This window comes from Panulirus ornatus, chromosome 40 (genome assembly GCF_036320965.1).
Source record: "Panulirus ornatus isolate Po-2019 chromosome 40, ASM3632096v1, whole genome shotgun sequence".
Lineage (NCBI taxonomy): Eukaryota > Metazoa > Arthropoda > Malacostraca > Decapoda > Palinuridae > Panulirus > Panulirus ornatus.
In genome coordinates, this window is record NC_092263.1 from 10,195,295 (window position 1) to 10,209,304 (window position 14,010).

General features: G+C 42.6%; 1 long non-coding RNA gene across 1 annotated transcript; it reads right to left on the bottom strand.

Moving 5' to 3' along the window:
- Window positions 1-923: 923 nt before the first annotated feature.
- On the bottom strand, window positions 924-6,933 carry LOC139761365 (uncharacterized). The gene is made up of 3 exons (XR_011715504.1): window positions 6,803-6,933; window positions 4,315-4,520; window positions 924-1,559 (listed from the first exon to the last, which is right to left on the bottom strand). It is a non-coding gene; the product is annotated as an uncharacterized lncRNA (long non-coding RNA).
- Between the last annotated feature and the right edge of the window lie 7,077 nt (window positions 6,934-14,010).

Below are 14,010 nucleotides of genomic sequence, written 5' to 3' on the forward strand. Positions count from 1 at the left end.
GATGATGGATACTGCTGGGACATGTGGGACGATGATGGATACTGCTGGGACATGTGGGACGATGGTGGATATTGCTGGGACATGTGGGACGGTGGTGGATATTGCTGGGACATGTGGGACGATGGTGGATATTGCTGGGACATGTGGGACGATGGTGGATACTGCTGGGACATGTGGGACGATGGTGGATACTGCTGGGACATGTGGGACGAGGATGGATACTGCTGGGATATAGGAGAGCAAAAAAAAAAAAAATTTCAGAAAAGTTTGAATTTTCCCAGCGTCACATCATGTGTAAGTGTAAATGTAAATGATCAGCCGATGCCTGTAAATGATCAGCCGATGCTTGTAAATGATCAGGCGATGCCTGTAAAAGTTAAGTGTGGAAAGATGGAGCGAGAAAGATTTTGAGCGATCGGGGACTGAACATGCAGGAGGGTGAGAGGCGTGCAAGGAATAGAGTGAATTGGAACGATGTGGTATACCGGGGTCGACGTGCTGGTGTCAATGGATTGAGCAAGGGCATGTGAAGCGTCTGGGGTAAACCATGGAAAGTTCTGTGGGGCCTGGATGTGGAAAGGGAGCTGTGGTTTCGGTGCATTATTACATGACAGCTAGAGACTGAGTGTGAACGAATGGGGCCTTTTTCTCTCTATTCCTGCCGCTACCGTGCTCAAAGGGTCGTACCATCATACTCAAAGGGTCGTAACGTCGTGCTCGAAGGATCGTACCATGATACTCAAAGGGTCGTACTGTCGTGCTCAAGGGTCGTACCATGATACTCAAAGGGTCGTACTGTCGTGCTCAAGGGGTCGTACCATCATATCCAGAAGTATATGTGCACAAGGGTCGTACCGTCATGTCGTACCCAAGGGTCGTACTCTTGGAGGCAAACATGTGGTGTAGGGAATAAAAGGCAAGTATAATTAAGCTGACAATATATATATATATATATATATATATATATATATATATATATATATATATATATATATACATATACATTTCAGACATTTTCCGGCCTATACATCATATATCAAACTTAGAACATCACAAATCGTGTCTTACAAACACACTGACACCTTTGTTATTATACATCAAATTCCACAACCAAATCTATATATATATATATATATATATATATATATATATATATATATATATATATATATATATATATATAAACATTATAGAAGAAGAAGAATTGGAAAGAAAGGAAGAAAGAAAGACAGGAGGCGGGCGGTGGGGAAAGATGATATACAAATAAATAGAGGCAAGTGTAGTGATGTGCGACTATGATATGAATATAATAGACAGGAATTGACCTTCACGACGACGTGAGCAAGGTCCTTCGCTGGAGGAGGAGGCAGGGCGGGGCGCAGTGTGTGTGTGGTACAGCTACGTGGGTCAACACGTCACCGGACCGTCGCTGAAGCGGGTCAGCAGCTTCTGGAAGGCGTCGTTGTCTTGTCGCTGCACGCGCTCAGCCAGGCTTACCGCCAGGTCCAACTTCTCTTGCGGGCAGCCGTGGCAACCGTTCACCACGATGTGTATCTCCCCTGCAGGTTTACGAAAGAGAGAAAGAGAGAGAGAGAGGGAATCAAACGTAACGCGGGCGCGGCGCGGGGCGGCGCGGGGGAAATATAAGACAGAAAGTTCAGGATTTGAAAGGTGTGTGTTTTGTGACCGCGCGCTCCCATGGCTGTGTGTGTGTGTGTGTGTGTGTGTGTGTGTGTGTGTGGAACTGATGATTGATTACATTAGTCGTTATGACATACTTTAATTCCACGTTGTGCTCACACACTCTCTCTCTCTCTCTCTCTCTCTCTCTCTCTCTCTCTCTCTCTCTCTCTCTCTCTCTTAGTCTCTCTCTCGTAGTTGCCGTCTCCAACGTCAGCGAGGTAGCGCAAAGGTAACAGACCCAACCCACCCACATACACATATATTTGTACATAAGCGCCCATACACGCACATATACAAACATATGCATTTCCACATACATACATAATACATATACATAAACAGACATATACATAATACACATACATAAATAGACATATACATATATACACATGTACACATTCGTACTTGCTGCCTTCATCCATTCTCGTCGCCACCCCACCACACATGTGCATGCCAAGAGAGTTTTTGTTTCAGAATTCAAGTTAAACGCAAATAGAAGTGTTGTACACTTAACATAATGCAACGTATCATAATACATTCTACAATGCTTCCCTCGGAAGACGTTTATTTCACATATATATATATATATATATATATATATATATATATATATATATATATATATATATATATATATATATATATATATATATATATTTGATATATATATATATATATATATATATATATATATATATATATATATATATATATATATATATCGTGTATTGAATATATTTTTCGAAGGAAGATGGAGAATGAAAAGTATTTATTTTTTGAATATGGAAATATGTTCCATCATGATGACAGCTTCTACTTGAACTGATTAGGAAAATTTTCCACCGTGCTTCCTGTGGTTAGCACAGACATATAGGAAGGAAATGGCCAGACGAAACGTAAATATGGGAGGTAAACGGCCAGGGGAAAAAAACCTAGGTATAGAGGAAATGGCCAAAGAAAAAGCGTAAATATGGAAGGAAAATGTACACAACTAACGTAAATACAGGAATAGAATGTCAATAAGGAAGTAAATGGCCAGAAGACGTACATTCAGGAAGTAAATGGCCAGGAAATGTACATTCCGGAAGTAAATGGCCAGAAGACGTACATTCAGGAAGTAAATGGCCAGGAAATGTACATTCAGGAAGTAAATGGCCAGAAGACGTACATTCAGGGAGTTAATGGCAGAAGACGTACATTCAGGAAGTAAATGGCCAGAAAACGTACATTCAGGAAGTAAATGGCCAGGAAACGTACATTCAGGAAGTTAATGGCCAAAGACGTACATTCAGGAGGTTAATGGCCAGAAGACTTACATTCAGGAAGTAAATGGCCAGAAGACGTACATTCAGGGAGTTAATGGCAGAAGACGTACATTCAGGAAGTAAATGGCCAGAAAACGTACATTCAGGAAGTAAATGGCCAGGAAACGTACATTCAGGAAGTTAATGGCCAAAGACGTACATTCAGGAGGTTAATGGCCAGAAGACTTACATTCAGGAAGTAAATGGCCAGAAAACGTACATTCAGGAAGTAAATGGCCAGGAAACGTACATTTAGGAAGTAAGTGGCCAGAAGACGTACATTCAGGAAGTAAATGGCCAGAAAACGTACAGACAGGAAATAAATGGGCAGAAAACGTACATTCAGAAATTAATGGCCAGAAAACGTACATTCAAGAAGTAAATGGCCAGAAAACGTACAGGAGGTAAATGACTAGGAAACGTACATACAGGAAGTAAATGTCCAGAAAATGTACATAGAGGAAGTAAATGGCCAGGAAACGTACATACAGGAAGTAAATGGCCAGAAAACGTACATACAGGAAGTAAATGGCCAGGAAACTTACAGGAAGTGGCCAGAAAAAACACACAGGAAGTAAATGGCCAAAACGAAACGTACCTGCAGGAAGTTAATACACTCCCTCCCATGATAAAATGAAATGGAATTACACGTAAAATGGCCAGGAAAATGGCGTTTCAACCCTAGACGTGTACCCAGTATGCCAAACATGATGGATCAGTTTGTGGTACAAAGACGGATGACGTACGATCTCTTTTGAACCATGACTCGAGGCTCATACACTCGCCTAACTACTTTAAAGAATAGAAGAGAAAAAAAAAATTCAATAAAACTTAAAAAGAAAAGGGCCTATATGCCCCAAGTCCTTTATACCCTTTGAAGGGCTTCTATATTTTCGTTGAAGGGGTCCATAAGGAAGGGGTGGATGGGTGTGTTAAGCAGGGGTGGGGAAGGGGGAGAGAGAAGTCCTTCATGCCCTTTGACAAGGCGTCCATAAGGAAGGGGTGGATGGGTGTGTTAAGCACGGGTGGGGAAATGGGAGAGAGAAGTCCTTCATGCCCTTTGACAAGGCGTCCATAAGGAAGGGGTGGATGGGTGTGTTAAGCACGGGTGGGGAAGTGTGAGAGAGAAGTCCTTCATGCCCTTTGACAAGGCGTCCATAAGGAAGGGGTGGATGGGTGTGTTAAGCACGGGTGGGGAAGTGGGAGAGAAAAGTCCTTCATGCCCTTTGACAAGGCGTCCATAAGGAAGGGGTGGATGGGTGTGTTAAGCACGGGTGGGGAAGGGGGAGAGAGAGAAAAAGACGCCCTTGCGTTGCTTTAGATTTACCCATGATGGCTCTGGTCAGTTCCCTGCAGTTGCTGGACTGGCAGTGGGCGCACGAGAGCACCTCCTGCAGGAAGGAGGGGTCCCGGAGGGCTTCCTCCAGCTCCTCCTTGGTGAAGTCCGCCAGGCTTCTCTGTGAGGCCACGAAGGTCGTCCCCACCAGCAGGAGGAGGAGGAAGGTGGTGGTCGTCTTCGTCGTCATCATCCACCTGTCCGTACCACAAGATGATGACGTTAATGATGGCCATGTAAATAACCACACAATTACATTAATGATGGCCATGTAAATAACCACATAATTACATTAATGATGGCCATGTAAATAACCACACACTTACATTAATGATGGCCATGTAAATAACCACACAATTACATTAATGATGGCCATGTAAATAACCACACAATTACATTAATGATGGCCATGTAAATAACCACACACTTACATTAATGATGGTCATGTAAATAACCACATAATTACATTAATGATGGTCATGTAAATAACCACACAATTACATTAATGATGGCCATGTAAATAACCACTCAATTACATTAATGATGGCCATGTAAATAACCACACACTTACATTAATGATGGTCATGTAAATAACCACATAATTACATTAATGATGGCCATGTAAATAACCACACACTTACATTAATGATGGTCATGTAAATAACCACATAATTACATTAATGATGGTCATGTAAATAACCACACAATTACATTAATGATGGCCATGTAAATAACCACTCAATTACATTAATGATGGCCATGTAAATAACCACACACTTACATTAATGATGGTCATGTAAATAACCACATAATTACATTAATGATGGTCATGTAAATAACCACATAATCACATTAATGATGGCCATGTAAATAACCACTCAATTACATTAATGATGGCCATGTAAATAACCACACAATTACATTAATGATGGCCATGTAAATAACCACACAATTACATTAATGATGGCCGTGTAAATAACCACATAATTACATTAATGATGGCCATGTAAATAACCACATAATTACATTAATGATGGCCATGTAAATAACCACACAATTAAATTAATGATGGCCATGTAAATAACCACATAATTACATTAATGATGGCCATGTAAATAACCTCACACTTACATTAATGATGGCCATGTAAATAACCACACAATTACATTAATGATGGCCATGTAAATAACCACACAATTACATTAATGATGGCCATGTAAATAACCACACAATTACATTAATGATGGCCGTTTAAATAACCACATAATTACATTAATGATGGCCATGTAAATAACCACACAATTACATTGATGATGGCCATGTAAATAACCACACAATTACATTAATGATGGCCATGTAAATAACCACACAATTACATTGATGATGGCCATGTAAATAACCACACAATTACATTAATGATGGCCATGTAAACATTGATGACTGACACCAGGCAGACCCAACCTGGAGTGGTAACTTTTCCCCTTCCAGTCATGCATGAGACGACCTCTCTCTCTCTCTCTCTCTCTCTCTCTCTCTCTCTCTCTCTCTCTCTCTCTCTCTCTCTCGCCAGCCTAGAGTGGGTCATGCACCCGGCCACAGTGAAGGTAATCCCGTACATGTTCCGACCAAGCACACACAAAAGCTGGTAACATGTTACCCAACTGCGACTTGGTATTAACTCCCTCACTGCTACATTTGACCGCGAAGGCACGACCCTTGAGCGCGACGGTACGACCTTTGAGCATGACAGTAACGGCCCTTGAGCATTACGCTCAAGGGTCGTACCGTCGTGCTCAAGGGTCGCACCGTCGTGCTCAAGGGTCCCGTCGTACCGTCGTGTTCAAGGGTCGTATCGTCGTGCTCAAGGATCGCACCGTCGTGCTCAAGGGTCGCACCGTCGTGCTCAAGGGTCGTACCGTCGTGCTCAAGGGTCTCACCGTGCTCAAGGGTCGTACCGTCGTATTCAAGGGTCGTACCGTCGTGCTCAAGGGTCGCACCGTCGTGTTCAAGGGTCGTATCGTCGTGCTCAAGGGTCGTACCGTCGTGCTCAAGGATCGCACCGTCGTGCTCAACGGAGGCAGTCTTAGGCCCCAAGGGTAACTTCGCCTGTGGGTAGCCCTGTGCTGAAAATACTTTCACATAGTAATTTTATCATCTCTTCCAACCATACAGATCTTCATATACGTACATGTGTGTGTGTGTGTGTGTGTGTGTGTGTGTGTGTGTGTGTGTGTGTGTCAGAGGTGGAAGGGAACGAGGAGAAGCGAGAGACCCGATTGGAGTAGAAAGGATGGAGTGAAAAAGATTCTGAGTGATTCGGGGCCTGAACGTGCAAGAGGGTGGAAGGCGTGCACGGGATAGAGTGAATTGGAACCCTGCGGTGTAGTGGGAGTCTACTGATCCAGGGCATGTGAAAACCTCCGGGGTAAAGCATGAAGTGAAGGTGTGGTGACGTAATGCACAAGCAAATGGTACTCACATTGCTCTTCTTGTGCTTGAAGTCTGGTGACTACGTAAATGGGCTCCCAGGCGACTGGAGGTGCGTGTCCAGCCGGGTCGCGGCCTTTATATACCCGCGGACCCGCTGGACTTGGTGGTTGCCAGTTGTCACCAGATATTACTCACACCCTCGCCAACTGGCCCTTTTCATTTCCTCTTCATTTCGTATTTGGGCGGATATTTCACGAGGATTATATAAGTCGAAACGTTTGTAATTTGTCAAAGCAAGGAACAGACAAGGGGGCCAAGCGAGGGTATTCCCTCTGAGGCTCAGTCCACTGTTCATAACGCTACCTTACTAACGCGGGAAATGGCGAATATTTATTTGTATATATATATATATATATATATATATATATATATATATATATATATATATATATATATATATATATATATATTCCTATGAGTGCACGGGGAAAATGAAACATTATATATATATATATATATATATATATATATATATATATATATATATATATATATATATATATATATAAAATCACATACGAGTGTGTGTGAAAGGCACACATTGGTAACTGTTCTCTTTCCCTCACTGTTGATGTGGCATTCCTGCAAGCATTCACCTCCCACTCTCTCTCTCTCTCTCTCTCTCTCTCTCTCTCTCTCTCTCTCTCTCTCTCTCTCTCTCTCTCTCTCTCTCTCTCTCTCCCAGAGGGTTTAAAGCAAGACGTGTGTGTGTGTGTGTGTGTGTGTGTGTGTTCCTTAAGACTGTGTGTCTGTCTGTCTGTCTGTCAGTCAATCTGTCTCCACCAACTGTTCTTGATCTCGTGACACATTACTGCCTCCTCCACACACCCCCACACACCCACACACACCCACACACACCCCCACACACACCCACACACACCCCCACACACACCCCCACACCGTCACAATGTCTCCACGCCTCTGACACACATATTAAGACGTCAACCTGACCTGTACTCAGGACTTACCTCACCACAGAGGGAGGTGTTACGTCTCGGTCATTTCCGTCTGTGGACAGGACGTAACTTTGCCCAACTTCAGTACAAATATAGTCGGCCTCCTCTGACGTACCCTACCCATAGCCTGACCTACTCAAACCTAACCTAACCAACAGCCTAACCTATCCTAACCACAGCCTAACCTATTCTAATTTAACCTAACCATAACCTAACCTAACCTAATCTAACCACGACCTAACCTACTCTAACTTAACCTAACCACAGCCTAACCTACTCTAACTTAACCTAACCATAACCTAACCTAATCTAACCACGACCTAACCTACTCTAACTTAACCTAACCACAGCCTTACCTACTCTAACTTAACCTAACCTGACCTAACCTAATCTAACCACGACCTAACCTACTCTAACCTAACCTAACCATAACCTAACCTACTCTAATTTAACCTAACCATAACCTAACCTACTCTAATTTAACCTAACCATAACCTAACCTACTCTAATTTAACCTAACCATAGCCTAACCTACTCTAACCATAACCTAATCTAACCTAACCTAACTTAACTTAACCTACTTACCCTAACCTAACCATAACCTAACCTAACCTAACCACAGCCTTACCTACTCTAACTTAACCTAACCTAACCTAACCTAATCTAACCACGACCTAACCTACTCTAACCTAACCTAACCATAACCTAACCTACTCTAATTTAACCTAACCATAACCTAACCTACTCTAATTTAACCTAACCATAACCTAACCTACTCTAATTTAACCTAACCATAGCCTAACCTACTCTAACCATAACCTAATCTAACCTAACCTAACCTAACCTAACCACAGCCTAACCTACTCTACCCTAACCTAACCATAGCCTAACCTACTCTAACCATAACCTAACTGAACCTAACTTACTTACCCTAACCTAACCATAGCCTAACCTACTCTAACCATAACCTTATCTAACTTAACCTAACTTAACATAACCTACTTACCCTAACCTAACCATAGCCTAACCTACTCTAACCATAACCTAACTGAACCTAACTTACTTACCCTAACCTAACCATAGCCTAACCTACTCTAACCATAACCTAACCTAACCTAACCTAACCTAACCATAGCCTAACCTACTCTAACCATAACCTAATCTAACCTAACCTAACTTAACCTAACCTACTTACCCTAACCTAACCATAGCCTAACCTACTCTAACCATAACCTAACCTAACCTAACCTAACCTAATCTAACCTAACCTAACTTAACCTAACCCACTTACCCTAACCTAACCATAGCCTAACCTACTCTAACCATAACCTAAGCTAACTAACCTAACCTAACCATAGCCTAACTTCCTCAGACTTATCCGGAGCACGTATTAACCTGCCCTAACTCATCCTAACTGCTGACCGATGCTGACGTGCTCCGGCAAATTCGTCAGCAAGTGTATGGCATCAGTCGACCAGCAGGGGAGGTCTGTGGAAGACCTGCCCGCCATGGCTGGTTCTCCAGCAGGCGTGGACTGACATGGTCTCTTGTTGCCGCCAGACTTTCACTTCCACAGGTCGACTTTTCCCCCCTCCTTCCTCCCACCTCCTGTACCTACCCTCCATCACCTCAGCATTGTCACCCAGTGAACTACCATCTCCATTAATCACCTACGGTAACTAATGACACCATTGAGGTCATCCATGGGGCACCGCCATTATCAGAACCATTTGTATACCACTGTGGTAAATGGTGCCTCACTCTTATCTACCATTGGCTAAGACGACTCTTTCTTATTGAGCGACCACTGCAATTCATCTTCCAGTCTTTCTATTATACTAAGGAATCTTATCTTCGTTATAATGATCACATGTCAGGACCGGTTTTAAGTTTGACAAGACTTACGTCTAACATAGATCTACAAGAATTGATATGATATATGAGGATTTATTTCCTCTAATTTGGGTATCACGTTTCCAGGATACAGTCTTTGGAATCGTACATGATCGAAGCATTTTTGTGTAACTTATTCCAGACCGTAAAGGCTCGAACACCAAGTTCCAATATGAATGACAAGAAGAAGAACTCAAGTGAGTGGAGGTGACCGGGTGTCCAATGTACAGAATATTCCATTATAATGATGCATCCGTTACATGGGTAGTATGTATATTACTACCATGACACAGGCAGTCATTCTTGTGTCATGTTGTGACGTTTGATAAAGAATGCTTAAAAACATTTTCCTCTTATGAAATAAAGACGTTCAATTAAGGTCAGGATGATTTAATAATGATAATGAAGACTGAAGGAAGAGGATCACTTGTATCGTCCATTTGAACCGTCATTCCTCAACACCAAGTTGGTTCCAAAGTGACCTGGCATAAACCACATATCCTGCCTGGCAAGGGTTCTGGTGTTATGTGACAACGGTCATGCCTCATGGCCACTCCTCCCCCCCCCCCCCATCTACCAGAGGCATGACAGCTTTGGGGGGGGAGGGGCAAAGACCATCAATTATAGTAGTGTCTTCCACAGCAGAATAGACAAATGAAGGGAATGGATATAGGAACATGTTGCTGTGTCCTGCCACGCCAGCAGGATGCTGGAAGACCTGCCACACTGAAGGGGTATGGGAAACCAGGAAGGGAAAGCCCTAGCCTTGCTCTCCCAACGCCTAGTGTATTGGAAACCAGGAAGGGAAAGCCCCAGCCTTGCTCTCCCAACGCCTAGTGTATTGGAAACCAGGAAGGGAAAGCCCTAGCCTTGCTCTCCCAACGCCTAGTGTATTGGAAACCAGGAAGGGAAAGCCCCAGCCTTGCTCTCCCAACGCCTAGTGTATTGGAAACCAGGGAGGGAAAACCCTAGCCTTGCTCTCCCAACGCCTAGTGTATTGGAAACCAGGAAGGGAAAGCCCTAGCCTTGCTCTCCCAACGCCTAGTGTATTGGAAACCAGGAAGGGAAAACCCTAGCCTTGCTCTCCCAACGCCTAGTGTATTGTTACGGAAGGTGTACCTTACCTTACCTTACCTTAACCTCCCCTAACACCAGCTACGCGCTACCAACTCACCGTGTGTTATGTTCGGTGTAGTTCTAACTTACCTTAACTGACCTTACTTTGCGTACCTAACCTTGATTAACCTTACCTTAACTGACCTTACTTTACGTACCTAACCTTGATTAACCTTACCTTAACTGACCTTACTTTACGTACCTAACCTTGATTAACCTTACCTTAACTGACCTTACTTTACGTACCTAACCTTGATTAACCTTACCTGAACTCCTTACTTTACGTACCTAGCCTAACCTTACTTTATCATACCTAACCTTGATTGACCTTACCTTAACTGACCTTACTTTACGTACCTTACCTAACCTTACTTTATCATACCTAACCTTGATTATCCTAACCTAACCTAACCTTACTCATATTTTATTTCTATCATATCTAATCTTAATAAAACCTTACCCAAACCTTACTTGACCTTACCTTACCTAAATTTCTTAAACCTACTTTATCATATCTAACCTTATTTTGAAAAACCTTACTCAACCAAACCTTACTTTACATTACCTTACAATCAAATGCCCTGTTTTATAATCTTAACATTAGTGATGGTCTGCACAAACTGGATAACTTTATTGTTGATAAAATTTGTAAAATGATAAGTTTATGATACGCTCGTTGTATGCTTTGGACAATCACATGTTTACCAAATGGCGTCCTAGCTTCGTCTCTTCGTTGTATATCAACTGACTTATATTTCACTCTTGTGTCTCCCCTGATGATGTGATTATTACACGAAAGTGCACTTGGGAACTTATCGTGTTTCATTTTCCTCGTGGACTCATAGGAATATATATATATATATATATATATATATATATATATATATATATATATATATATATATATATATATATTCGTTTATTATACTTTGTCGCTGTCTCCCGCGTTAGCGAGGTAGCGCAAGGAAACAGACGAAAGAATCGCCCATCCCACCCACATACACATGTATATACATACAAGTCACACACGCACATATACATACCTATACATTTCAACGTATATATATATATATATATATATATATATATATATATATATATATATATATATATATATATATATATATTCATATATACACATGCACATCCATTCTCGCCGCCACCCTGCCACACGTGAAATGGCACACCCCCCTTCCCCCGCACCCGCGCGAGGTAGCGCTAGGAAAAGACAACAAAGGCCACATTTGCTCACACTCAGTCTCTAGCTGTCATGTGTAATGCACCGAAACCACAGCTCCCTTTCCATATCCAGGCCCCACAGAACTTTCCATGGTTTACCCCAGACGCTTCACATGCCCTGATTCAATTCATTGACAGCACGTTGACCCCGGTATACCACGGCATTCCAGTTCACTATTCCTTGTACGCCTTTCACCCTCCTGCATGTTCAGGCCCCTATCGCTCAAAATCTTTTTTCACTCCATCCTTCCACCTCCAGTTTGGTCTCCCACTTCTCGTTCCCTCCACCTCTGACACATATATCCTCTTGGTCAATCTTTCCTCACTCATTCTCTCCATGTGCCCAAACCATTTCAAAACACCCTCTTCTGCTCTCTCAATCACACTCTTTTTATTACCACACATCTCTCTTACCCTTTCATTACTTACTCGATCAAACCACCTCACACCACACATTGTCCCCAAACATCTCATTTCCAGCACATCCATCCTCCTTCGCACAACCCTATCTATAGCCCACGCCTCGCAACCATGTAACATTGTTGGAACCACTATTCCTTCAAACATACCCATTTTTGCTTTCCGAGATAATGTTCTCGCCTTCCACACATTTTTCAACGCTTCCAGAACTTTCGCCCCCTCCCCCACCCTGTGACTCACGTCCGCTTCCATGGTTCCATCCACTGCCAAATCCACTCCCAGATATCTAAAACACTTTACTTCCTCCAGTTTTTCTCCATTCAAACTTACCTCCCAATTGACTTGGCCCTCAACCCTACTGTACCTAATAACCTTGCTCTTATTCACATTTACTCTCAGCTCTCTTCTTTCACACACTTTACCAAACTCCGTCACCAGCTTCTGCAGTTTCTCACCCGAATCAGCCACCAGCGCTGTATCATCAGCGAACAACAACTGACTCACTTCCCAAGCTCTTTCATCCACAACAGACTTCATACTTGCCCCTCTCCAAAACTCTTGCATTCACCTCTCTAATAACCCCATCCATAAGCGAATTAAACAACCATGGAGACATCACGCACCCCTGCCGCAAACCGACATTCACTGAGAACCAATCACTTTCCTCTCTTCCTGCTCGTACACATGCCTTACATCCTCGACAAAAACTTTTCACTGCTTCTAGGAACTTGCCTCCCACGCCATATACTCTTAATACCTTCCACAGAGCATCTCTATCAACTCTATCATATTCCTTCTTCAGATCCATAAATGTTACATACAAATCCATTTGTTTTTCTAAGTATTTCTCACTTACATTCTTCAAAGCAAACACCTGATCCACACATCCTCTACCACTTCTGAAACCACACTGCTCTTCCCCAATCTGATGCTCTGGGCATTCCTTCACCATCTCAATCAATACCCTCCCATATAATTTCCCAGGAATACTCAACAGACTTATACCTCTGTAATTTGAACATTCACTTTTATCCCCTTTGCCTTTGTACAATGGCACTATGCATGCATTCCACCAATCCTCAGGCACTTCATGAGTCATACATACATTGAATATCCTCACCAACCAGTAAACAACACAGTCACCCCCTTTTTTAATAAATTTCAGTGCAGTACCATCCAAACCCGCTGCCTTGCCGGCTTTCATCTTCCGCAAAGCTTTCACTACCTCTTCTCTGTTTACCAAATCGTTCTCCCTGACCCTCTCACTTCGCACACCACCTCGACCAAAACACCCTATGTCTTCCACTCTATCATCGAAAACATTCAACAAACCTTCAAAAACCCACTCCATCTCCTTCTCACATCACCACTACTTGTTATCACCTCCCCATTATCCCCCTTCACCGATGTTCCCATTTGTTCTCTCGTCTTACGCACTTTATTTATCTCCTTCCAAAACATCTTTTTATTCCTCCCTAAGATTTAATGATACTCTCTCACCTCAACTCTCATTTGCCCTCTTTTTCACCCCGTGTACCTTTCTCTTGACCTCCTGCCTCTTTCTTTTGTACAT